At 39.3% G+C, this 27,219-nt stretch overlaps 1 protein-coding gene across 1 annotated transcript in view; it reads right to left on the bottom strand.

Moving 5' to 3' along the window:
- Positions 1–26,916, bottom strand: part of RAPH1 (Ras association (RalGDS/AF-6) and pleckstrin homology domains 1) — a 100,534-nt gene extending 73,618 nt beyond the window's left edge. Inside the window, 1 exon segment of the mRNA XM_087733545.1 lies at positions 26,532–26,916. The gene's annotated coding sequence lies outside the window, so the exon portion shown is untranslated.
- Between the last annotated feature and the right edge of the window lie 303 nt (positions 26,917–27,219).

Here is a 27,219-nt window from a genome sequence, read left to right as displayed (position 1 = left end):
TTCAATTTAGAAGACACTTGATTTACTTTAAACCCACTCCTAACAAGCTGAGTGAAAGAACAACACTGGCTTAAACGAAACATAAACATATCTAAACAATAGGCTACGCCAGCTCAATTAATTTTATATTTTAAGCCACTAGAAAGACCAGATGTAAGTATTTAAATTGGCCATCAACCTTCATCCTCCAGCTTCATTGCAAACTGCAAGCAGGGACATAAACCCCCCCTCTCTATCCCCATCACTCTTTTTCATCACCAACCTCTACAGAGAAGGATGTGTGTCTACTCAGGTGTGAGGCAGATGAGGATAGCCACTCTGATGGAGGAAAAAAAGGGATGTACAGTACTGCAACATGACGTTACCAGAAAAGAAAGAAATACTATGTAAGGAGAGGTTTTTCCATGGAAAAGCTGTGCCTTGTGGGAGGCTTGGAAGGACTGCATAGAGGAGAGCCTTGTGAGTCAAGGAGAGAGACTGATGTGGGGCACTGGACAGAGATGAGTCCTAGCAGTCAAGACTGGAAAGAAAGGCTGGAAGTTAGCAGGAATGGGGCAGTTTTCTATGACAGGAAAGCAGAGGGGATCATTTGGCAGTAAACCAACACTGCTCACTAGGTAGTGATGTGAGGCACATGGGCTGAAGGGGCCCTTGCCACACAATGAGATTTAGGAGCAACTATGTGGCATGAAAAGGAGAAAGTACAGACAAGTTCTGCACAGTATGGATGTAGGTGGAAAAACATGCTTATGAATCTCATAACTGCAGGAGAACCACCGCTTCAAGAGAATACTTCACCAGCATCTTCCCTTGGGTCTTGCAAGTGACTAGCCACAATTTCAGATCCCCATAAACCTCACATGCAATAAGAAGAGAGAAAGCCAACTTCCTGCTGCATAAACTGCAACTCACCATTTTCCTTGTTGATACTGGAAGAATCCAAGTTGTATTTTGACAACGCCACCAGGCAAGGAAAAAAAAAAAAATTCCCTTGAAGGAAGTCCTACACTTGCTCTTTTTCTCCTCAAAAAGTAAGAGAGAAGCCATTCCAAAAGTGATCTCAATCCACAAAGCAACTTCTGAGAGACATCTGGTTGAACAGCGTGCCAAAGCCTGTAACAATTCCACCACCACTATTCTCTAGTAAAGCCTGCACAAATTGCTGAAGAGGAGAAAGTCTGTGAGCAGATATAGAAAGGCATGTTCATCACTGATAAAGACTGAAAATACAACTTAACTCTTATTTGCCATTTTAGCAGAATGTCACTGAAAAACTCTCTCCAAAGTTTCTAAAAAAACGGAGAAAAATCGACAATATTTCTCCCTGTATTTTTTCTTTTTAATACTTTCTTCACTTGGGATTTTGCTGCTACTGTCAATTCAACATCCTTTCTCTGTAAGGATGGTTTAATTATGTTAAAACAAGAAGTCCACGTAATAACTCAAACCAGTATCAGCAATTCAAGGCATAAAGCTATGAAATTTGTCAGACTGCTAACGGGAATCTAAGCATTGCCTACTGAGCACTGACCTTAATCTCTAGTTTATAAGCCTCATGAAACTCATTAATTTTTTTAATTAATTTTGTATACTTAAGATGTGTTCTAAAGACATATGTTCATACTGAAAAGCTGCATTACTTCAGTTCCTAAATAAATCTTGGCAGCAGAGAGTGAGGGAGGGAAGCGGGGGGGAAAAACACCAGTTCTGGACTCTACTCCCTGGAATAAAAGCACTTCAACATAAAAAAGTTTTGTTATGTTAAAGGTTAGAGCAGTCTAAAAGCCAGTTAAGCACCAACTGATGCATACCAAAAGGACTTTATCTAGAATTTAATTGTAGAGATTAAGACCAAATGTAAATATTTAACACTGAATCAATGTTTTAAAGCACACATTCCTGAAAAAGTAAGAAAATCAGCTTCCATAGCAAAAAGGAAAAAAGAAAGTGTAAGTCATGCCACTGAGGAAGTAAACACAAGATTTCTACACAGTAAAACAACCATGGAAGACAGGCTGATAGCTGGGTCTTGTTAAAGGAAGACTTTCAACAGAAGGATTTAAATTCATGGGATTAGGCCAGCATTCCTAAGAAACACTGTTCAGATCCTAAGCTGCAGAGGCCTTGTCTAAACAGCTCAGCACCTGAGTCACATAAACAACTACTGTAAAGTCTGCTGCCACCACGCTTGATAGCTTTGTGAATGGGACTTTTCTTGCATATGAAAACTAAAGACAGTAGAGTGCTTTGCTACTGCAACTGTGGGGAAGAAAATAAAATAAATGAAGTGAGTTAACAGGCTCCATACTGCCACTCACAAACCTAAGTTTCAAGATTTCTTCCAAAAAGCTTCTTGATTAAAACTAATCCCCCCAAAACTTTTAAACTAATGAGCTTTTTATTCAGTAAAGGATAATCCTAAGCAGGTGGCTGAGTGCAGCTATTAAACATACAGACATACATACACTGTGCATTACGTTTCACATTACATTTTGCTTATAAACACGCTTGGAAGTTCTATCACTCAGTGTTCAATTATTCTTGTCTCTCATTTACATTTGATGCTGTGGTAAATCGATAAACCAAGGTAAGACAGATTTAGATGATGAGGAAAAAAGAACACCAAAGGCTGACTAAAATTATTTTAAAGTTTACAAAAAAGTTTTTTAAAAGTCACAATTTTTAGATCAGACTGATATAATTTATGGCTAGTTTTAAAGCCACCTGAAAGTAACGTGGGTACTTGTTTTCCACGCAACTTTTTTTTTTTAAATTCAAAAAGTGAATGAGCCTTTTTAAACACCAGGGCTTCTTAGCAAGGGTCACATTGACTGAAAAATACTGTGGAGTAGTCTCATTTCCATGCCAAGAAACACAAGTTCTTAGGGATAGGAATGAGATACTCCATGACATTCATCAATCTGGAGGACAGATACCCTCCTATCACAACTGAATTGTGAACATCAAGAGTCCCTGTAGCTTTCAAGAAGTTAAGACTGGTACACTACAGGATGGCTCATGGGCTTCACCACACAGCACCTTCCCACAGAATCCTCAGGAGCAAAATGCAGGATTATTTCTTTTGATAGCAACTACACTTTGACTGCCATCCTTCCTGGCAGCCACAGAGCCTCTCCTCCATCATGCTGGATTCATTTGGAACATGCTACTTAGTAAAAAGTCACAGGTGACTTCAGCTTGTCTATTTCTCAAGATAGACAGGGGGACAACTTTCAGAATAATTCACACAGACCACATTTAAGTTGCCCAGGAAAAGCAAAGCTGGAAGCAGATTGTGCGATATGCTGAAGGCAGCAGATCATTTGTGCTTGGCCTTTCAGAAAAAATTCACCTACAAGCACACGCTGGGCTGTGCATACCCAACAGTTCCAGTCACATAGGAGAGGAGGGGCTGCAGCACATGCTTCTTCCTCCTTCCTTCCTGTCCTCTCCTGGAATAAATGTACTGCTTGTTCAGATGAAGAAGCTGAGCACCAAAATGTTAAGATGCTTCCAATACCAAATCCTTCAATTTGACTTATTCTCAGGAACATGCTATTGTGAAAGGGGCAGCCTACCTCCTGGCTGCATTTACTCTGCATGATCAACTCATTCATCAAATACACCTACAACTATATCAGCTAGGTAAATCTACAAACACTTATTTTTTGCAAAACATTTGAGAAGTTCAGGCAATTTATTACTGGTATTGGCATCTAAAGGCTGCAGGATATTAAAAAAAAAACAAACCACGACACATTTTGGGTGGATGTTTTCTTTGCATTTAGAAAACACTGACAACTAGCTCAGAAGCAACAAAACGGTAAAGTTATCTTTCTCTCTATTCCAGAGCCAACTTTCTACAGTCCTTTCCAAAGGCATTTTTGGAAAAAATGTTTCTACAAGCTTTCCTGATGTCGTCTTTTTTTTTTTTAAGCTCCTGTTCCTACAGTTTAAAACAACAACTTACACATGAAAGCTTGAGCCAGCCTAATACCTCACTGCTGTCAAGGAAGGACTCTCCTTCCCCTCCATCCACTAGCACTTTGCTCCAGAACATCACTGAGCCTGCTCAACCTTCTAAACACCAAAATAATCTTTCTGCTGAGTTGGCAAGCAGAAATAGATTATCCTTTGACTGCACAAATACTAGAGCCAACACATTCTTTTGGGTTCATACCCAGACAGCTGGGAGAAGGGACAGAGAAAAAAAACAAGTGGGACTTCGCCTTTTTGGCAGCAGCAAGTTCACCTGGAACAGGCTCACCTGTAACTTGCAACTTCACTTCTAGCTCACAGAGCATACTATGAAAAATTCAAACACTTGGCTTACATTCTTAAGTTCATAATAAATAGAAAAGGCTGCCTTTCCAATTAGTACAGAGAAAATTTCAAATGCTACCTACTGTAGGGCATATGCAAACAAATACACATGACACTGAAAGTCATAATTTTACTGCATTTGCATTTGTTTATATTAAAATTGGATCAGTTCTACCAAATCAATAAAATGACAAGCCATAATGAATTACTTTAGCTAAAAATATATTTAAAGCTTGTACATTTCATTGCAAGCATTTAACGCTTTAGTACTTTTCAGATATCAAGTTAACCCCTAAAGAAGACTACTTTTAAACAGAAGTTGGAACAACTTTAAGAAGGAAAAAAAAATTAGAGCATTACCATCAATAAATACATTAATAATTCTGAATTCAGAAAACTTCCAGCATTAACTCTGTGGCACTGAAGCACAAGATAGGAAAACACAGCAAGCCCATGCCATTACAGAGAGCTTTCAAATTAGAGGCTAAATACAGAAATGGTACTTTCCCTGTTGCACTTTTTCATTTAATGCTTACAAGCACTGGTCAGACATTTCTGGAAACAAAAAACTTATTTCGCAAGCACAGGACCTTGCATGTTATCTGTGGAATTGGTGGTCTCAGAACCAGCCCAAAGGCAACATATGTAAGCACATCTGTGCTTGTAAATATATGAGCGTTTGTATATATATATACACGCAAAAATTTTAAAATATATTATTTATAAAATAATAAAAGAAAATAAAACTCTCTTGCCAATGTAAGTTACTAATTCATTAGAGTAATCTGTAGGTATTTACAAGATTGAAACGTTTGTACATGAGCAAAGGCACAGCTCTGTTAAAATGCATCACAGAACTGATGACATAAAGGTACAAATGAATGCTTGTTGCGACACAAATTCCACTAAAAAGTACAATTTGAAAGGACGGGCTTACACTTTAACAGGCCTGTATTTGTAGCATAGTTTTCCCAAATTATCAGGAACAAACAAGACATTCTTTCCTTAGATGTAAACACTCCTTTGCTACATAAAATGGTATGAAGAATTGGCATGAAGCTGCATCAGGGGCAGTTCAGACTGGACATCAGGAAAAGGTTCTTCACTGAGAGGGTGGTCGGTCACTGGAAAGGGCTTCCCAGGGAAGTGGTCACAGCACCAAGCCCATCAGAGTTCAAGGACCATCTGGAACTTAAGTCATATGATTTAGTTTTAAGTAGTCCTGCGAGGAGCAGGGAGTTGGACTTGATGATATATGACTTGACCCATAAGGTTCCTTCCGACTTGAGATATTCTATGAATATTTCATTTGGGTTTAATTATGCTATAATTGTGCAGTTTACTAGCAATTCTATGAAGTTAAAGTCACTTCAATTTTTCATTATCTGAAGCCACATTAACTAGTTGATATAGGCTGCCTCTCCTGCCAGTGTTAAAAGCATTCTGCAGTCTTCATACGAAAATTAAGCCATAATACACAAGTTCACATTTGTTTCAAAGTTTGTATATGGCTTCATTCAGATGAGTATGCACAATCTGCTGGCACCACCAGCACGCAGCTGACTGCTTCTGACTCTGCTGTGAGCAATGAGAAAAAGATATGGGGTGACCAGCTTCAGGCACACACCAGAGCACCCTTCCTCCTACATTCCCTTCACAGCCTTCCAGACTACAGTACATGCTTTATAAACCGTTACGTGCTAATAACTACATCTATATTTTGGGGTTTTGTTGGGTTTTTTCAAAAACCAAAAAGGTATGAGCATGAACAGTTAATGTCATACCGTAATATTTTCAGAAACACCTAAATTCAAAAATTTTTCATAAGAATACTTGGACATACTTTAATACTTAAAAAAAAAAATAATCACTCATAGTTCCAAGCAAGGAATCCTAAGCGCTCACAAAATTCTGCGTAGTGACCAGATATTAGCAGTGACAAGCTAAGTCTGGAGTAACTCGGGCAAAGTAAGAATTTTCTGATCTTTTCCCCACATTGCCAGAGTCAAGACTGCAAAATTCCTTTGGAATGACACTTGTAAAATCTCTTCTGCTAGACCTTTACTTAGTGTAAAGAGTACTTACAAGAATACTCTGCTGTAGATCCCTGAATACCTTAACTGTAAGCTTTTAAATAGAACCCTAATTGCTACTACAGACAATTTTTGTTTTTCAGTGTTTGAAACAACCTTTCTCTTATGGAAAGATGAAGAGGAACCCTGTATTCAGTTTCCTGGAGAAATGAATGACCACTTCCCATCATCCTTGTCCAGCTCAGACACATCTCATTAGCACACTCTCAAGGCTTACCTAACTCAAATGACACCTTGGAAATGTTTGGTTTTAACAGCTGTATAGAGCTCAGTACTCAAACAAGGGTATTAGCCAACTGCACTCTCAGCTGTGGCTATGGTTTCTCACAATAGTCTATGTAAACAGCTTGTTGCCATTGAAAGCAGGGTCTTTGTCTTCCCAATATCTGTCTCTAAAGGTGATCGCGAAATGTATATACCGTATTTATTATTATTTTGTTATATAACTGAGAATCAAACCCACAAACCTTAGAAAACTTCAAGTAAGCAACAGTTTGTCAAGAAACAAATGTTCCTGCCTCTTTTTGCCATCACATCTTAATATCAGAAGCCATCAAGGCTCATTCTTTCCTGAATTCAATAAAAAAATTGAATACTTGGCGAGAAGACTAACTTATAGATGACTTTTCTCACCTAGTCAGATATTTTAATTCCATCATCATTCCCTGCTACAAATGTAATGATACTACCAAAACATTGTTTAAACAAAGACAACCAAACAACAAAAAACCCCATCTTTTACAGATATATTGATACTACAGTAGCGTTAAAAAAACACCAAACCTTTTATAGATGTATTATTTTATTATTAACACACACTATCTCAGTTTTTTCCTACAGAACATAAAAATTCATGTCCTCATATGAAAACAATTACATGCCATTTCTAAGCATTAAAAATTAGTTAGAAAAACAGGGCTAAAAATGAGATCATACTGTAACACATACTGAATTTGCATCATGCTCAAAGAGCCATGCCCTTCCTAAGGCAAAATACTACCTCATTTTACAGTATTGCTGCAGCCAGTCTCAGTTGCTTTCCAAAATACTTCAGCCTGCATCCACAAGGCTGATCGCCAGTGCTGTCATTTCCTTCAGTATAATTTGGAAAGCAGCAGGAAACACAGCTCACAACAAATGCAGGAATACCTGACATAGACAAAACAAAATAGAACCTACTGTCCACTCTGAGCCCATTTTTGAAGTCTGACTAAGTATGCTCTATTGCAACTTAACCATAGTGAACTCCTCCCAGGATTAAGGGTATTCCAGTCAAGAATTCTCACAGATGAATATTTTTCTGCTACATAAAACCAGGACAAACTCTTATTGTAGACATACATTCTTTTGGCAGGACTGGGGAGGAGGTTATATCTAGTTCACAGAAAATTAGGTCACCCATTTCATAAGCAAATATAAACTGCATGTTGAAGTTTGTAAGAATTTCATAGGTACTCTCCCTCAACACGAGCAAATTTGGAAGAGATTTATCACAAATTCTGCATACAGCTACATTAATTATAAATGCAGGAGGAAGGAAGTTCGTATTTACAACCTTAGTCAAACAAAAAGCCATTATATCATCTTAACAGCTGTGTAACAATTTGGCAAGCCTCAGAGTGAAGGTTTTTTTCCAAACATCCCAAAAGAACAATTATTTTTATTTCCTAAAAAATATCTTCTCTGGTATAAAGACCTCTCTAAGGATTGAGCCAGATGAATAAACTACAGAATACAACACTAAAACTGGAAATATGTACCACAATGACTATTTTTACTGCTAAAGCAGCTGTACTGAGTTGACCACACTGTATAAGGAATGTCATTTGTGACACTAGAAATGGTAATTACTTGGACCACATTCACATCTTGTTAAGGACAAGGGTTGGCAAGAAAGAACTGATCTGCATTAATTTGCTGTAGCCAAAATGAGCCACAAAGCAGCAAAAGTAGCTATTTAAAATGCTGGTGACAGTGACCAGTTTAAAAGCCACATTACAATAAGTCTCTTAATTCATTAGCACCTCAATATTTAAAAGCAAAATAATTTCCAAGCTGTGTTTGTCTATTGCACTATGAAAAAGTTTAGGCAGATGCAGAAGTTTGTGGAACATTCCATTAGCCTACAGTCTCATTTCCTTGGATTGCTAACAGTGAGATATGAATTGACTAGAAAATTTTTTTTAGTTTCATTTTTTGTAGAAAATATTATTACGCTTGAATCTTAGCTCTCTGTCTCAAGTTGAATTTAATCAAAAAAGCAGCACTATGAAAGGATTTACAATGAAGCTTAAAAAAAATTTTATTTCATGGCTTTTATTGGTTTTCTATCTTCCTTCAGACCTCTGAACATCCACTCAGGTCTAAGTCTTGCTGGCAACTTCTTCCTGTTATCTTTCCAAACAATTTATAAAGTTTTGCTGATAGGAGCTACAGCCTAGCATACCTTAAAAGGCCAGGTTGTGACAAATCAGAACAGGTTTACACGCCAAAAAAGGAAACAATTTTTGCACAGTTATAGATTTCATTCCACTGGAAGCTTTCTGCACATTCTCCCTGCATCCCAACATACCTCTGCAGTAAAGGTAGCTTATAATTACTAAAATACATAATTAAATTCCTTATGTATACCTACTTATGAATAACTTCTGCCAGGGACCATGTCCAGACTCTAAAGGAACGTTGCATTTGATAGTGCCACATATCTGTTTCTATCAGCAGGAGGGAAACACTGGAATGAAATGCAGCTTCTTCTTTGGAGGTCCTGAAATCTATACAGGTGATGGACTTCATCCATCTTCACCCTTCAGAATTAGAGACGTCATTCCATCTCAAAGATGAGGTATTAGAGCTCTTACTAGTAAAATCTCTGCTTTTTTTTTTTTTTTTTTTTCTTTCTCCTTTTCCTTCACAAGAAGCATGTTAAAGTGCATTCATACAGGTCAGGGCATCTCATCTTGCCCACTTACATCACAGCAGGTAGTTTACTTGACTAACCCTAAAGCATACAAAGGAATGGATAGAGAATGTAGTCCTGTAGCTAGAAATGTAGCTCTTTTGTCAAGGTAGCCCCTGATATTAAAAACTGCCCTCTCCTTCTACTCAATAGTAGCAGTAGACCTAAAACTGTAAAGAAACTGTTTGGTTCCCAACCATCAAAACAAACAAGAAACTTCTTAAAAGCTGGAAAATTCAGGCAAACTCCAGCTTTTCAAGTAGTATGACACATCAGTAAAACCAACAAACAATTTCATTCAGTAAAACATTTTCAGAACGTGATCAGTGCTTTTTGATTTTAAGCCTAGGATCCAAGAACATTTTCATCAATGCTTTTCAGGAAGACTTAGCTATACGACAGGTCTTGTGCCACACTACACTTGAGATGAAAACATTTCATGAGGAAAACAGGTTTTCACACTGTAGTCTGATAAAAGACAAGTTGGTTGGTTCTAAGCATAAATGAAGGAAGTTAACTTTGGGCCTTTAAGATAAAGTAATAGAGGAAATAACAGAGTCCACCCTAAAACAGAAAGGCATCTGAATTTTCATAGCACATAGATGTATTACAAGAGGAATAAGAGATTGAATTATGTTCTTTGTGACTCAATGGCTGAAAGGATTTTATAGAATTCAAAGCAACAGTTTTTAAAACAGGTCAAATGATAACAAACCATGCCATAAAAAAATAAAAATATCCACCAACATCTGAGCTATATATCTAGGCTTAACAACCCCTGAGCATTTCTGATGCATTTAATCGCCATATACTCTTGTATAAACTGGAACATGGAGAAGTTGATTGCCAAATTGATTTTGCAGGTTGGGGTGGGACAAAAAAACCCAGACTTTAAATGAGGTCAAGGACAACCCAAACACTTAATAAAGTACAAAAGAAAAGTTTAGAAAAATCCCCTATGCTTGTTGACACCACTATGTAAAATATTTCAGATGCCACATCCAAAATAACCTCAGGATATAAACAAAAAAAAAAAAATAAATCTAGTTAACAACGTCATGTCTAAACACAGAAATCATCCACAAGTTCAGTTCATAGGTCATGCCGTATAAGAAATAGATGAAAGATATTAACAAAGCAGTTTAAAAATTCCACTAATTTTTATTATTAATAAAATTAATTTTCGTAAAGTAGGCTTTTCCCACTGTCAAGTCCTGCAAAAGCCTTTAAAACTGCTGAAGTGACTAATTCCAATCACTTCATTACAGTACTGGAGATTTCTTGATGCAAAGCTCCTACATAAGTACAAACACGTCATCACCCCCCTCTCATAATCAAGTATCGAAAGGAGCCAGAAGACCTCTCCCTCCTATCATAAGAAAAAAGGTTAAGACTAAACTATTTGCAGGGTGCAGCAGACAATCCAAGCAATTTGTATATTCAAAGTCAGAAAATCCAAGTTTCTCTATATAAATCTTCTGATTAATCTAAAACAAATTAGGTCTTCTGTTTCCAGGAGGAAGTGATAGCAGAAAGAAGAAACACAATGTTGAAAAGTCAAGAAATATTAGACTTGAAATAGTGTATTTGGGATTGGATAGCATTACACACATACAAAAGACAGTATGCCATTTAAAAATTAATTTTACAAGTCAAAGACTGGAAGGAAAACCTCAAAAAGCTTTTTCTTAAAACAAAAACAAACCAAAAAACACAAACAACAACATAAAATCAATGATGAGACTCCCCACCCCTTTTCAAGTAAAGAAAAACAAATGAGAAAATCCCACCTTCTGTAGGAAAAAGAAAAACAAGCCCAAAAGTCAGTGGAAGAAAGTTGGAAAATATTTCCACGCATTGCTGTTGCTGCAGTGCTAAACATTGCTGGTCACATGGACCAAGGATGGAGTCCTAGTACTCACTATCACTTTCTAGCTGCACCTGTGTTAGAGAAGTCAGAAAGTTAGAAAGGAAAAAATTTTACTCTGCTGTTATTTACACCAGTATACTTTTTGCACACTTGCTCATAAAAAGCACTAGACAAGAGGCAGGAAGTATTGCCAACATAATCCGTTATAAGAGTCCTCAAATACTTAAGTCTCAATAAATAAGTCTTTAGAACATTTCCACACAGAACATAGTTAGGGTTTGGGGTTGGGTTGTTTTTTGTTGGATTAAACTACTCATACACAAGGTAGGTTTTAAATTGTGCTGGCAAAGCTGAAGCAACTTCTGTTGTCATACAGCTGGATTTGGCATTCTGTTGAAAATGCTCTTTTGCATTTGACAGAAATCCTGCAACACACTTTGAAGTATGATACATATAAATAGAATAAATAAGGAAGCAATTACTTCGGCAATTTTCCCATCATATTGAATGAAGTCATACAAACAGTTCAGTTTTACTGAGAGAAAGCTGAAGATATGGGTCATGTTGTTTTGTTCTCCTTTTATTGTTCAACAGTATTCTAAAATCTCAGCCTCACATTCTGATATATTCTGTGTGAATATACAGCAGTGTAGCAAAAGCCTGACAAAACTGTAATCCATGCAACGTTAGTGTAATAACCACTCTTAGAAAGACTGGTCATCAAGGTGCGTGTGGAAGTTTTAGTCAAGAAACTAGCCAAAATTCATTATTTACTGGACAGTAGCTAGAATGATCAGCAGTGAATGACTCAAGGACTAGGTGCTAGTATGCTATAACATCAGTTGCAGCTGTTCTGTCACAGCTGCCAGCGGACCTTCACACTTATTAAGGGAACTGACTGGCTCTGGTCCCATGGCAATACCACTGAGAATGACTACCAGGAATCCATGCGTGGCTGTTAGCACTATTTCTGTGTCACTGTCTCTATCCATTCAGTGCAACCACTTACATGATCTGAAGATGAAACAGCTCAGTCATAAGCCTGAGCATGCCCCACAACAACATTTACGAAGAAATAACTGTAAAAAAATGGGATGCATCCTAAGACCTTGTTTATTCTTGGTATCAACTTTTCATCTGATGTCACAACTTCCTCTCGGAAGAAAACAATTAAAAGAGCAATACATCTGTGGAATCATTCACAGCCTTTTGTGATAAGTAGTAAGGTCAACCCTAACAGTACCCCTTTCCAGCTCTATTATTCCTGGCAGTTTATATTTTTTAAAATGAAATCAAGTCACAGAAAGCAAGTTCTCAGATCCTTTTTCAATTCTTGTGCATCATCTAAAGAATTTGTCCCAGCTGAGGAGAACATGCACAAAGCACAGGACTAGCATAGGTAATTATACTATCCAACCTCCCCCCATGTGCATTTTGAGATGGGGAACACCAAGAAGAGTATTCTGTCGAGTTCTCAGTGGATGTAATATCGCCTGTGGGACAATTCTAGCCAACAAAACTTAAGAGCACGCACGCAAACGTAAGCCCAAGTACAGGAAGGAATTGAGCACAGAGAAAAGGATTTTTCTACCTATCCAGTTTCAAATCAAGCAGCATTTCAGAAGCAAACATTCCAAGACCAATACCCAAACAGAAGACAAGAGAGCTACACATACAAGTTTCAAAACTACTCGTTGTCTGCAACTCAAGAACTAGAAGACTGTAAAAAGAAAAAAAAACATGCGTGTAACAAGACAGCAGAAAAAGTGTGGTTCAAAGATGACAAGGACAGCATTTAATCCACAATATAATGCTTCCTCTGTGGCAGACCTAACTTCCTCTTTTTAAATAATGTCCTACTCCTCAAGACACTATAAAAGATCAGCAATACACAGAGGGCACAAATCAATTTTTTTACAGAACGCAGAGTCATGGATATCATTTCATGATATCTTGCTCATCTTTGGAAAGAAAAAGATCAGAGTTAGTTACAAACAGATTTTCTAAACATGACCTATAAAATATATTAAGCATAGTGGCAATAAAAATACGAAAACTACATAGTTGTCAATCTGTATTCCATTATATACCAGGCTACTGCATGCACACCTCATGATAGGAAGATCATCACTATTTACTAGTGATGTTGAAATACAAGCCTCAAACCATATGTTCAAACTAGTTCCATGTAACTGCCTAGACGATTCTTGATGCACAGACTGCTGCCACCCCTCAGTGAAATGTTACTGATCACATTATAGATGCCAGCAGAACTTCAGAAATTACAAAAGAAATATTAAGTAAACTAAGGGCATCTTTTACCGGACCTTCAATTCCTCAAAGTAGTGTTCTTTAGTTTAATAGATTACTCCATCAGAGCACTACAGTTACCCACAATGAGTAGTGTCAGGCAAAATTTTAAATTTTCTTTTTGAAAAGTGAACTAATAATGTAACATTTTAGCTGGTTAACCATCTACATGTTCCAAATTCTATTTAAAAATAACAACTTCATACCCTGCATACCACTGTCTTGAACAATGGCTGTCACTATACTCCAAAAGTTCGATACTTCAGTCTGAGCGTCTTGGAATACACAGACATGATAAAAGGTGATTATTTAAGATACATACTTTATATACAGTATCCAGATACAAAACAATATATTTAATTATACTGCAAAAACAGGAAAAGCCCTACATTTGAATATATGTTAGTGCCATATTCCTGTCAATAATACTGCCTGAATCATGCTAAAATACCAACATTTCAAGGAAAGCAATCCAGCAAAAGTCATTTTAGGAATGAAGAAGCAGCTGCTGAATTTATCAGCAGGCTATGCCTTCTCAACTCTTATCACACATCATAACAGCGAAAGCATGCGCAGTTGTAAATCCAAATATTTAAATCCATACTGGAAGGCAAAAAGAATGCAGACAACATAAGGTCAGCTGCAATTTTAAACATTTTCATAAGAGAACAACTGCCCCTTTATCTTGGTTTTCAACTCCCTCTAACGTAGAAAAGTAAAGATTTAGGCAGCTTTAACTGGAACAATGTACTACGCAAGACATATCAGTATCTTACAACGTTTTATCATGTTTCATCAGATCATGTATATAGAAATGTTGTTCTCAAAAGCTCACAGCCTGTCAAGAGTTCTATCAAAGAGTATGCCAGACTAACCTCGTCTCAGAAAGTTAATAATGAGCATAAATACAGAAAACTAAGAGGTTCTGGCCTTCTAGTTTCAGGTGAGGTACATTTCAAAAAAGAGGAAAACCATGTACTTTCAAGATTGAAAAAAAATAGGTGGAATCCAAGCTCAGAAGGTAAGGGTTTTATTACGCTCTACAAAACTGAGAAACTAAATAAAGTCTTAGGAAGACACTGCTTTATAGCACATTCTCCTATTTTACAAACACTTCAGACCTATTTTATTACTGTTTTCAGGTTCACTTCTCATTTCTCAAATGCTAATGCACCCTTTGCTTTATAGCGTACTAAGACATGAGGTTGGCCCATGGCGACATTACACAGGGATGCATCAAATCGTGTTGTCACCTTCAAAATAAGAAAGTATATACTTCACAAGAATTAGTGGAAAACATTAATCATCAGAAGGTACTAGATACGAGGAATAATTTAAAAAATCACAAATAATACAATAACATGCCTTATGTACTGCACTCAGATCAGTCTTTAGGCCAGAAAGCAAGCAATAGGAGTTCAATTTAAACTCTTTTCGTGACAATGATAGCAGACAGCCTGTACATTAAATCAAAGTAATTTGTGTCAAGTGACAATTTTTTTTCCTACACTATGTGTATCTTAAAAGGCCACACAAACTTAACATACTTTTGAAGGATCTCTAACGTACTTTTGAAGGATCTAGGGGCAGGAAGAAAAAAAAAAAAAAGACACAAAATCATTCCACAAACTTTTTGGCGTAGCAGCCTATCCGAGCTAACTTTCCATATGACACCTGTAAATATACTAACTACCTGCATACTTCAGGGGAATGAAGATTAAGTGACACCTCTTTTCAAAGAGAGACACACAAGTCATCACATTTCAGAAATGAAACATGACTGAAGTTGAAAGTACACGGTCTGAAAATACTTTGTTTGCTCTACACTGGACTTTCAACCCCACAATGCACGCTAGTCATTCCAGGAATATTCCATTCCAATTGATAAAAGATAATTTAAGATTTTTCATTACAAAGCAGTAATAACTGCAAAGGTGAGGGTTTTTTTTATTTGCTGCTGTTTTTTAGGACCTTCTGAAGTTTTTGCACGGTTTTTGCACTAAATAGAAAGTTTCATTCAAGCTAATCACAAGCACATGAGTGTGGTTTTTTGGGGGTTTGTTTTCTATTTTATTTTTAAGAAGAAAGTCTCTGATTTTCACTAACTAGGATAGCAAGCACAAAAAGTTAAGCTGTATGCTGCTCTATCAACTGTATCTCAGTTAACACAGAGCAGTCTTCATAAAGACACTGTATGTTTCACTTCAAGAACTGTGACGTGGATATGTGGTTCCTCCTAAAAATTTCACTCATTTCCCTATTGCTTCAATTTTCCACTCTGCCAGCTGCCAGAAGGGAAGACAACATTCACGCTTTTCTATGGGGCCCTCCTTCTCTTTCCATGTAATTGCTGAAAATTAGACTTCTCACTTCTGCTATGCTTCTTAGAAAGAATCTGAGGTCTCTAATTCAGAACAAGTGAACATTTCTTTAAGAAAATAATTCCTTTCCTTCCTCCCTGGCCAGGAATTTATTGTTGGTATTCACATCAATCTGACAAACAGCCTTTCAGTTTCACAGAACTGATCGTAAGATATCACTAAGTTACTTATTTATAGACATACCTGAGTAGAGGTGAAAGAAAAAGTGATCTTCTGTTACTCAGCTTCGGGCAGAGTTGTTCCCTGACCTGTGATGTGTTCAGAGATGGCCAAAGGAATTCACAAGTTTTAGTCAGTATTACTACCTTGCAAAGTTACTAGCTAGTGAAAACTGCTGGCTTTCCCCCCCTCCCCATCTCCAAATAAAATGCCACTATTTAATAATACAAGTGCTTTTCTTAAGCCCTCAGACACAACTACTATTAACTAAAATCCAAACTACTAGAAATGTTGGTCACTGATATACACAACAAACTTGCAGAATGCTTTTCCGGGAATAGCATGCAATCACCCATGTTTCTATCAAAGCCACTTAGAACTACATGTCCAAGTAAAAGGTCATTTTCCTAAGTCATGCATTAAAGAGATAAGTGACAACTTCCTTGGAGAACAGAGGTCTGTAAGGCATTTTTCTTTAAAGGCTCAGAACAACTTAGGGAGTTTTTCCAGGATGGGAATTTTTTTTGAAATGCAGTAGAAAACACATTTGTGTAAAAGGTCTTTAGTGACCTGTGAAGAATGATTACAGACACCTGGAAAGTCCAAACTTGCATTAGTATATTAAAACAGATTCCAACAACGATCAACTCAATTTTAAATGATGCAGCAAGATTACGGTGATCCTTCTAGCAAGGAGAAAAGCGGGAAGCAAAATTACTAAGGATAAGTAGAGAGAGCTTGGAATGCTTGGCTTCTGGCACAGAATCAAAAATCCTATGCAAGATGCCTCATCACTATACAGGCATGAACTAGGCAAGTCAGGATGAAATTGAAAACAACCGTACATGAGCAGGAAGTTGCCTAGGAATAATCAACAGAGCAATACCAAAGACTGAGGCTTTATTTTAAGTCCAGACACAACCCATCAGTAATGTACCTCCCATAAAACAATTGTGAGGAACCTCCCTAGGCAGTGAACATTGCCCTCGCTTCTGAAGGAAGCTAGAGTAGATATGCCATTTATTTCACATAGGGTGTCTTGTGCTTGTAGACAGTTTCAGAGTTAACACAAATTTAAGAACTTCACATCTTAACTTATCTTTGTGTATTCCCAGCCAATGACATGAGAAAACCTGAGGGAACACTGTCATAGTCATAATGAAATGGTTTCACATTTGTTATATTACTTCTCTTCCCACCCAATTCAATACTTTCTGTTCCAAACCACAAAAAAGAGGAGTAACAAGCAATGAGCTCAGACACAAAGTAGAAAAAACAGAGGATCAAAATCAAGGCAATTAGTATGCAAGTACAGTATTTCTGTAAAACTAATAAGTTTCCCATGCCAATTTCACCTTTGAAAGATCATCATTAAGCTGCAAAAAACAGTCTCATTCATGAGATGTTTGAAAACATCCTGAAAACTCAGTGTTTTCAATATTGAGCTAGAACCTATCCCAGCTTGCCTAAATAAATATAGATAACGTTTGTCATCTAAATATGGAAACCAATTCATTTACAAAATCATGGTGCAAAGTATTTAGAATCATAGAATCATTTAGGTTGGAAAAGACCTTTAAGATCATCAAGTCCAACCATAAACCTGACACTGCCAAGTCCACCACTAAACCATGGCACCACATCTACATGTCTTTTAAATACATCCAGGGATGGGGACTCCACCACTTTCCTGGGCAGCCTCTTCCAGTGAAGAATTATTTCCTACCATCCAATCTAAACCTCCCCTGGAGCAACTTGAAGCCGTTTCCTCTCATCCTATTGCTTGTTACGAGGGAGAAGAGACCGACCCCCACCTTGCTACAACCTCCTTTCAGGTAGTTGCAGAGAGCAATAAGGTCTCCCCTCAGCCTCCTTTTCTCCAAACTAAACAACCCCAGCTCCCTCAGCTTCTCCTCATAAGACTTGTGCTCTAGACCCTTCACCAGCTTTGTTGCCCTTCTCTGGACACACTCCAGCACCTCAATGTCCTTCTTGTAGGGAGGGGCCCAACACTGAACACAGTAGTCAAGGTGCGGCCTTACCAGTGCTGAGTACAGGGGCACTATCACCTCCCTGGTCCTGCTGGCTACATTATTCCTGACACAAGCCAGGATGCTAGTGGCCTTCCTGGCCACCTGGGCACACTGCCAGCTCATATTCAGCTGGCTGTTGACTAACATCCCCAAGTCCTTTTCCGATGGGCAGCTTTCCAGCCACTCTTCCCCAAGCCTGTAGCGTTGCATGGGGTTGTTGTGACCCAAGTGCAGGATCTGGCACTCAGCCTTGTTGAACCTCGTACGATTGGCCTCAGCCCATCAATCCAGCCTGCCCAGATCCCTCTGCAGAGCCTTCCTACCCTCCCGCAGATCAACACTCCCGCTCAACTTGGTGTCGTCTGCAAACTTACTGAGGGTGCACTTGATCCCCTTGTCCAGATCATTGATAAAGATATTAAACAGAACTGGCCCCAATACTGAGCCCTGGGGAACACCACTTGTGGCCGGTCGCCAACTGGATTTAACTCCATTCACCACAACTCTCTGGGCTCGGCCATCCAGCCAGTTTTTTACCCAGCAAAGAGTACACCCGTCCAAGCCGTGAGCAGCCAGTTTCTCCAGGAGAACGCTGTGGGAAATGGTGTCAAAGGCCTTACTAAAATCCAGGTAGACAACATCCACAGCCTTTCCCTCATCCACTAAACAGGTCACCTTGTCATAGAAGGAGATCAGGTTAGTCAAGCAGGACCCGCCTTTCATAAACCCATGCTGGCTGAGCCTGATCCTCTGGTTGTCCCATACACGCCACATGATGGCACTCAGGATGATCTGCTCCATAACCTTCCCCATCACTGAGGTCAGGCTGACAGGCCTGTAGTTTCCCAGATCCTCCCTTCTGGCCCTTCTTGTAGATGGACGTCACATTTGCTAACCTCCAGTCAACTGAGACCTCCCCAGTTAGCCAAGACTGCTGATATATCGATGATGGAAAGTGGCTTGGTGAGCACTTCTGCCAGCTCCCTCAGTACCCTTGGGTGGATCCCATCTAGGCCCATAGATTTGTGTATGTCTGCATGGTGTAGCAGGTCACTAACCATTTCCCCTTGGATTATGGGGCTTCATTCTGCTCCCCGTCTCTGTCTTCCAGATCAGGGGGCTGGGTACCCTGAGAACAACTGGTCTGACTATTAAAGAATGAGGCAAAGAAGGCATTAAGTACCTCAGCCTTTTCCTCATCCTTGGTCACTATGTTCCCCCCCCCCCCCGCCGCATCCAATAAAGGATGGAGATTCTCCTTGGCCCTCCTTTTGTTGCTAATGATGATGTAGAAACACTTCCTACAACAGATTCTGAAACCCCGGATAGGTATTTTTAATACTTCTAATACTCATAAGATGAAAACAACAGCCTGGAAGGGAGTTTGTCTTTGTTTTTAAAAACACTTTTACATCCCAGAAATTAAAAGAACCTTTAATTTTGCAAAACTATATAATCATGGTCTAGGAAGATGCATACAAGGATGTAGCTTCTCTTCCTCTCTCAACAGCTCCCCAAAGTAGAACCTTTCACCACAACTCATCACCCCTTCAATTTTACCAATTTGGCACGCTGTGGATCATGCTGTAAACTGGATCACATAACTTATGCGGATTAAATCTCACCAGTCTCTTCTTTTTAAGAGTATTTTTACACATAACAGTTTAGTGATCACTAAAGCTAAATTAGACCTAAGAATATTTCTGCCAGGAAAAGCATAATGGAAAAAAAAAAAGTTGTCTCTAATCTCAGTTGCTTCTCTTTTGGTCTTATTAATACCATTTCATTAAGGGACCTATTAGAAAAAAACACCAAGTGGAACATACAGTGCTTGAGATTGGGTCAGCACCGTCAGAAACGCAAGCAGGGAGAACTGCAAACCTGTGGCTATTCCAGGCATAGGAAATGCATCTGTACAGAGATTAATGACTGGAAAAAGTTTATAAACAACGCATGGAGCAACTTGACTTCCTCCAAAGAACCTGCACATTTGTTTTGCTAATGTCATCTTCTATAGCATCTATAATGAAGTCTACCAGTGACATGTCATCACGAAGAGACAGAAAGAGGAGAAATGGAAAGCCAGCAAGCGTATACACAAGCCGTTTACTTTTGAACGTTTGTCTTTTCACTAATGGTATATCACAAGGATCAATTCAGCAACTTCACAGAGTTAAACGTAAGAGTATCACAACAAATCTACAAGCCCTTTGACAGAGAGGAAAATCTGTCACAGCTTCAGTATACTTTCTCAGTGATTAAACCAATCAAATACGCATTTTAGACAAAGAGATATTTCATCATAATAATCAATAAAATGATTTAAAAGAAATCCAAAGACATTAAAAAAAACACTAAATATTTTTTTCATCACTGATTAAAACAACACAGTTGTGGCGAAACTGTCTTAGCACCATCTGTAAGTTCCAAAAAACCCTTTATGAATTCTATGTTGTAACGGTAGCACTTTTCACAGTATGCAGTAACTCACTCAACTTTTAATGTTGCACTTAGCTCAGCAGGCAGTTTTATGACATATATTGAAGGGATTTAACTGCAAAGGTGATATCAGAGTAAGAATTCAACCATTTGAGATGGGATTATTTTATCATCAATGCTTGATACATATTCATTATTTGCACTTCTAACACTATTTAATGACACAGCTTTCAAAATCCAATTTTACAAGCAGATGATGCAAATTTACCAATTACAGTTCCAGTAAGGCTAGTAATTAAGTCTTTTGGACACTTCTGAAAGCATTTTTCCGTTTACAATGACTAACTGGATTTCGAAAAATAAAGTAAAATTTTGCACAGAGTAATCCTTGAAGAGTTTGCAGTACTTCCTCGAAAAACCTGCAGAGTTTTTCACAAGTCACTGATACACGATGATAGGATAGTAGAAGCAGAAGCTACTTGCACGACAATGGTTTTAGTTTGGGGGAGCACTTTTACCAGGACTCTGTAATCAAGTTCAGACATTAAGACTACAATCAGATAGAATGAACTATCTTTTCTATGCTAAAAATGTCTGTTCTTAAAGCAGAAAAGCGGTGACAAATGACAGAATTTGCATCAAGATGAAGTCTATCCATGTATCATTGGAAAGCAACAAGTTCTACTTGGAGCTTTTCTTTAGGGAGCAAACTACTAAACTGTTCCTTCCTACTGGAAGAGCCACAAAGGCAACAAATTAAAAAAAAAAAAAAACCACCACAACTACAAGAAGTAATTGTATTGCACATCTCAACTCTAAGCACAGTGCAGTTATGCTTTTTTAAATTTTTCTTTAACCCTGTATTTATTTAACCCGCAAAAAGATATGCCAGGAATACTACAGGTCCTACAAGCACAGCAAATTGGTAAGTCTTCAGGGAAAGGGAAGGACAAGATGAGATAATCACAACACTGGCAGTAGCAAAGGACCCTATGCCAACAATAGGCAATGGACTTCAACTCTCACTATCACATGAACAGAAGTTTCTGTCAGTCCCCATGCCACTGCTCCCAAAGCTTTCTGAAGGGTAAAGTTATCAGAGAGGATGAAGGATGCCAATTAGTCTCCCTCTAGCCCGTTTCTGTATATGTTTTATTTACCATATTTTTCTACTTCATACATGCTTTTGAGAGAAGTGATCAGGTTCTGTATTTAACTTCTCCAAGACTTTTTTAGATGAAAAGTGTAACACTGACACAAGTAATAAAACTGATCAGAGCCACGAAACTGGAGAATAACGTCACTTCTTGCTCCTGATTCTTTCTAATCCTGATCTGCTAGAAATCACCTATTGTGCTGTAACAAAAAGTAGGAAAAATTAAGGTCATTTGGATCTGTGCTTAACATAGCTTAAGCAAAAGAGCACTCTATTTTAGTATATGAACACAACTTGCTATTCTAAACACTTATATTGACAGGGTACTGACATCTTTACACAGTACAAGACCATTTCGGCAGATGTCAAATACAATTAGAATAATATAACGTTAACATTCCAATAAGGGATGATACTTAACATAATTTTCACACAAGACAAGAACAATCCTCATTCAGTTTACCATTTGCTCTATACAACATCAGTGCATTTCCATCAGCAACAACTTGAGTTCTTGAACACTTTAAAATATTTACTCAAGAAAAGTAAATATATCATAACAGTTTTGCTGCTGTGCATAGCAATTCCCTCACCAGACTTGCTACAATTTTTGTATAAAAACTTTCACCTTACACACTGCTCTCCTAAAAAGAAAGAGCAGAGGCAATGAAAACGCAATCACCTTTCTGATTACATCAATTTAAATTAATCTGATGAATTTCTGACACTAGAAATTCAGTAACAGGTAAAGATTATGTTCTATGACTAAAAAGTTTTAAAACTATTTTTATAGCAGCTCTGGAATTCCTCCTCCCCCTGACCCGTTCCTCTCTATAGAATTCAACTAACTCATTATGAAATAAGCCAGCAAAAAATAATTTTCCTAATATTCACCCTCAGGCCAGTTTCAAATTCTTGTGCACATCATCTTCCTCCATATAATTCCCAAGAAATAGAGTGATAGCTCACAGAACAAGACATTTCAAGTGCTCTTCATTAACAGATGTATTAAAAAAAAAAGCAAGCTCAACAAAAATATGATTCTATCTAACATCTTACATTGAACACTTCAACTAAGGCCTGCCCTAACAAATAATTAAAATTACTATTTAGGACAAAATAAAGAAGTGACTTTAACTCATTGAAAAGTCAAAAAATATCAGCCAATGTATCTGGATCAAGTTGCGTAAAAAGTATGCTGCAGATAGTTTTCTTAGCCTTTGTAAGATTTTAAACTATGAGGATGATTATTAGCAACCTGAATCATCGAGGAATTTTACTTGTCTTTCTCACAGGAACTGATATGCTTAATTGGATAGTTATTACTAATTTTTAGTATTAACCTCTTGAAAATAATATGCCGTTTTCAGTGAACACAGTTTTTAAGTTATGATAATGCTTGCAGATTAACAAGAAGAAACTCAAATCCCTCACCAATCTGAAGAACAATTATAACAGGCAATTATAGTGCAAGTTTCTTCACTGGCATTCCCTAACCTTGTAGACTTTCCTAAACATGGAGAGCATTCAACATGCGTACTCACTCAAAATCTGTGACTGCCAATTATGATAGAGGTATTTTTTAAATCCTTAAAAGGACTTACTCAATATGACAACTTTGGTTTTGTAAGTTACATTTCTTTAAACAAAATTAACATTCCACATAGAAATACGTTAAACATGACTACTCAGCATTCTGCTACCATTTCTACATATTACTAAACCTTATCAACAAAAGATCTGGATTGCCCCTCTCTATAAGGCTTGTTTTTCTGAGATTGCCTGATTCACCTGTAAATCAACATATGGTTTCTTCTAGCAATTGCAGAGAAAGGGTGTGAAACATCACAGAATAAGCATCCATCAGTGTTTGGATTATTGTTGAGGGCTGAAAAACAAGTTGGACATTTTTGGCTTTGGTAAGTGCCTGTAACAAGTTCTACATTTAATCAGCAGGGTCCTCAGTATGAGCAGATGTTAACGGGAAGCCGTGAAGCACATTATTTCAGTTCTACTTGAAAATTCAGTAATAAAGCTATTGTTTAACATAACAGAAAAGGCGGTGTGATTATTTTGCAACCTTTGGCTTCATTTGTAACACAAGAGATTTTTCTACTATTAAGAATGCGATCTAAATTACTTAACGGCTGGAATCCTCAGCACTATTCTTCTTCGTATTTGCCTAACTGGCTTAGTCACTCACAGTTAACTCTGTCCCAGTTTGACAGATTTTTTTTTTTTTTACCCCCTCCAGTGGCTGAAAGACATTTGAAGAAGGAAGGCAAGTTGTACAACCAGTAAAGATCAGATTAATACAGTGTAAAGTCGTTCAATTAAGAGCATAAAGAAATAAATATTTCTAGCCAGAAAAGCTAGCTGATTTTATTAAAAATCTTGATGCTGAAGGAAGAGATAAAGGACCACATATTCATATTCTTGCAAAATTCAAATAAAGAAGCAACACAACAGTTTTACAGCTAAAAAAATTTCAGCGGTTTGGGGGAAGGGAGAAATGAGGCAATATCCACATATTCTGATACTCAGGAGACTGAGACACCCTCTTGAAAAATAAAGCCTCTTAAAATCAAACATATTGAACCATGACCTACAAAAGTTACCACAGCAGTCTGACACACTCTTTAAAGCAACAGGTGTTCTCTGTACCATGGCTTACCTTATTAAGAAAAGAACAGGCTGCAATATATAGGAAGTTCAAAACAGTTTATGTCAATGCACTACTCCCCTGGAAAAAAACTATTTAAAATTCAAACCTGAAGGCAGTGGTCTCGAGACATTACTCAAGAAAGGCAGATTGAAGATGATATAAAATTTGTCAGTGTCCCTTTTCACATTATTTTTTATATTCTTTCAAGAGATTAACAGCTGGTAAACCGCATTGCTTTCCTGAACCATGGCTTAACTCTTAGCAATACTTTTCTCTCTGTCATCCCATGCTGAGTCAGAGAAACAGTGGTAAAAGGACTCTTCATAGCATGTCGTATAAGTCTAAAAAACAAGCCGTTTTAAGAAAATATCTATCTGAAAATGAGATTTGTAGGAGAGTAATAAATAAATTCCTTAGTGCCACTTACCTCCTTGTTCTATGAAAGCAAAAAGCCTCCCTAATGTGGATTTCTGTAACGTAATTTGAGTGTCTCCCACTGATATGAAAAACCATTTACCAAGTTAGGTGCAGCAAAACAGTTCTATATTCCACTACCCACCACACCCACCCAAGAAGGATATCAGCATATCATATATGGACATGTCTCCATCTTTATATAACTTACATGTAAAGTATTCCCTAGAACTGGAATTTACGACCTATACTTTTGTTCTTCAAGATGATTTAGCAAGTGATTTTTCTGTTTCTCTATTTTAATAGGAGATGTCTCAGCAGTAAAAAGCTGATTAAACAGACAGTAAAATAGGAAGATTTGTTGGTTTAGACATATTGTTTCAATAAACATCTAAATTCATTCATCAATATAAACATCTAAATTCATTTTTCTGCTCAAAGGTGTTTTACAAGCTAATATGTCCCTGTCTGGAGGACAGGGGAGTGAGGGGGAACAGATGAAAAGAGGCAATTTGTTTAAAATGGAGTAGGTGTGATTCTACAGTCTCACGAAACAGTAGTTCCCCATTCCTCCATCACATGAATGGCAATGTAAAGATATTAGCCATATGAAATAGCATACTTGTGCCAAACCGAGTGTACCCGTACTTCTCCAGTAAATGAGGAATTATACTACACATACTGCTGTTTGTCCCCTTCTGAATACCTATAACCAGGTAAAAACATAAAAAGCCTTGAAATACTAGCAAAAATTATAAAATGCAAAGACAGTGCCCAAACACACAGGTAACTATTTTCTGCCACGCAAGATAACAAATCCAAAAGAAATAAGACCTTCCAAAATGAACAGGTAAGTCATTGGCTTCTTAAATCAACTAGCATTAATGCAGGAGAAAAAAATAAGTATACCTATATGAATTTTACACAGGTCATGTGATACTCATGTATACAGACACTCCTCCTTTCCCTCCCACCATCAACGATTTTTCCTCATGCAAAAAAAAATAATATACCACTCTCCCCATCTTCATGAAAACCAATGCAGACACCAGCCTTGCTCGGGAGGCTCTTCACACACAAACCAGCCTCCCCTCAGTAAGTCGTACGGCTAAAAAGATTTCAGGTGGGTTTTTTTTTTAACAAAACATTGTAACGAACAATCCAAGCCAATCTTTCATTTCTGCACCAGGAAAGAGGCTTTGAGCGTGTTTTGTTCCCCGGGTCGCAGAGAGACTTGGCGATGCCTGTGCAGGGGACTCGACTGCCTGCAGCTCCACAGGGTGGAGACTCACCCAAGCTGACATTGTCTGGATGCCACAGACTACATCCCTCGCGCATCCCCGGCTTACTTCCCAGCCTCTTCTGAGGCATGCCTTACACGGGGAAAGCCGGGGGGGGGGGGGGGGGAAACACACACACAAAAAACCCCTCCACCCGTCACCAGCATTGCAAAGCCTGCTTTGAAAAAAATCACCCGCTGATGTCTGGGGCGTGGAGGGGCGCAGGACACAGACCGTTGGCTGTTAAATCCTCGCCCCTCTCATACTCCCTCGCTCCGGTCCTCCTCGCCCAGCCCCCAGCCGCAGCAGTCCCTCAGCGGCCCCCGCCCCGCCGCCGCGCTGAGGGGAAGCGGCAGGAAACGCCGCCCCCCGCCTGCCGGCCCCCCGCCTGCCGGCTCTCCCACCGCCGCCCCCCCCAAAAAACCCGACAAGAAGGCGGCTCCGCCACTCACCTCACCCCGGCTCCGGGGGAGCCCCCGGCGGGCAGCGGCGACTCCCCGCGAAATAGAGGGGCGAGGCGGCGGGCACGCTCCCGCTCGCTGCCGGCGGCGGTACCCGGGCTCCGCTCCGCCTGCAGACCCCCGCGGCTGCTGCTGCTGCTGCTGCTGCTGCTCCTGCTCCTCCCGCCGCCGCCGCTAATGGTGGCCACCGATACCGGTTCCCACTGCCGCTCCCTTCCTTTCCCGTTTCTTGTTTCCGCCGAGCGCGGAACCGCCTCCGCCCGGCCGCCGGAGCACGTCCCTGCCCGGCAGCGGAGGCACCGCTCCCTCCACGCCGCTCCCGCCCCAGCGCCCGCCGCCGCTCCGCGCTCCCCCCGCCGCTCACTTCCGGCGCGCAGGCCGCACCTCGCCCCGCCCCACCGGGCCCACCGCCCGCGCCCGGGGGGCGGCGAGGGCCCCGCGGGGCCGAGGCGGCCACTGGCCGTTAGGCGCGCGGGGGGCGGTTGGGCGCGCGAGCGGCGGTTGGGCGGTTGGCGCGCGGGGTGGGCCGGGCGCGGTGCCGAGGTGCCCCGCCGAGCGCTGCCGCCCTCGCGGCCACTGGCTCCCGGCCAGGCGGTCGCGTTGCCGAGCCTCCCGGCGCAGGTCCGCCCGGATCCGGCGGCGGCAAGCGCGCTTTCGCCGGGCGCCGGCCGTGCCCCGG

Source organism: Nipponia nippon, unplaced genomic scaffold (assembly GCF_047370975.1).
Source record: "Nipponia nippon isolate SJK-2023a ecotype South Korea unplaced genomic scaffold, ASM4737097v1 scaffold_5, whole genome shotgun sequence".
In the NCBI taxonomy this organism is placed as follows: domain Eukaryota; kingdom Metazoa; phylum Chordata; class Aves; order Pelecaniformes; family Threskiornithidae; genus Nipponia; species Nipponia nippon.
This window is presented reverse-complemented; position numbering and strand designations above follow the sequence as displayed.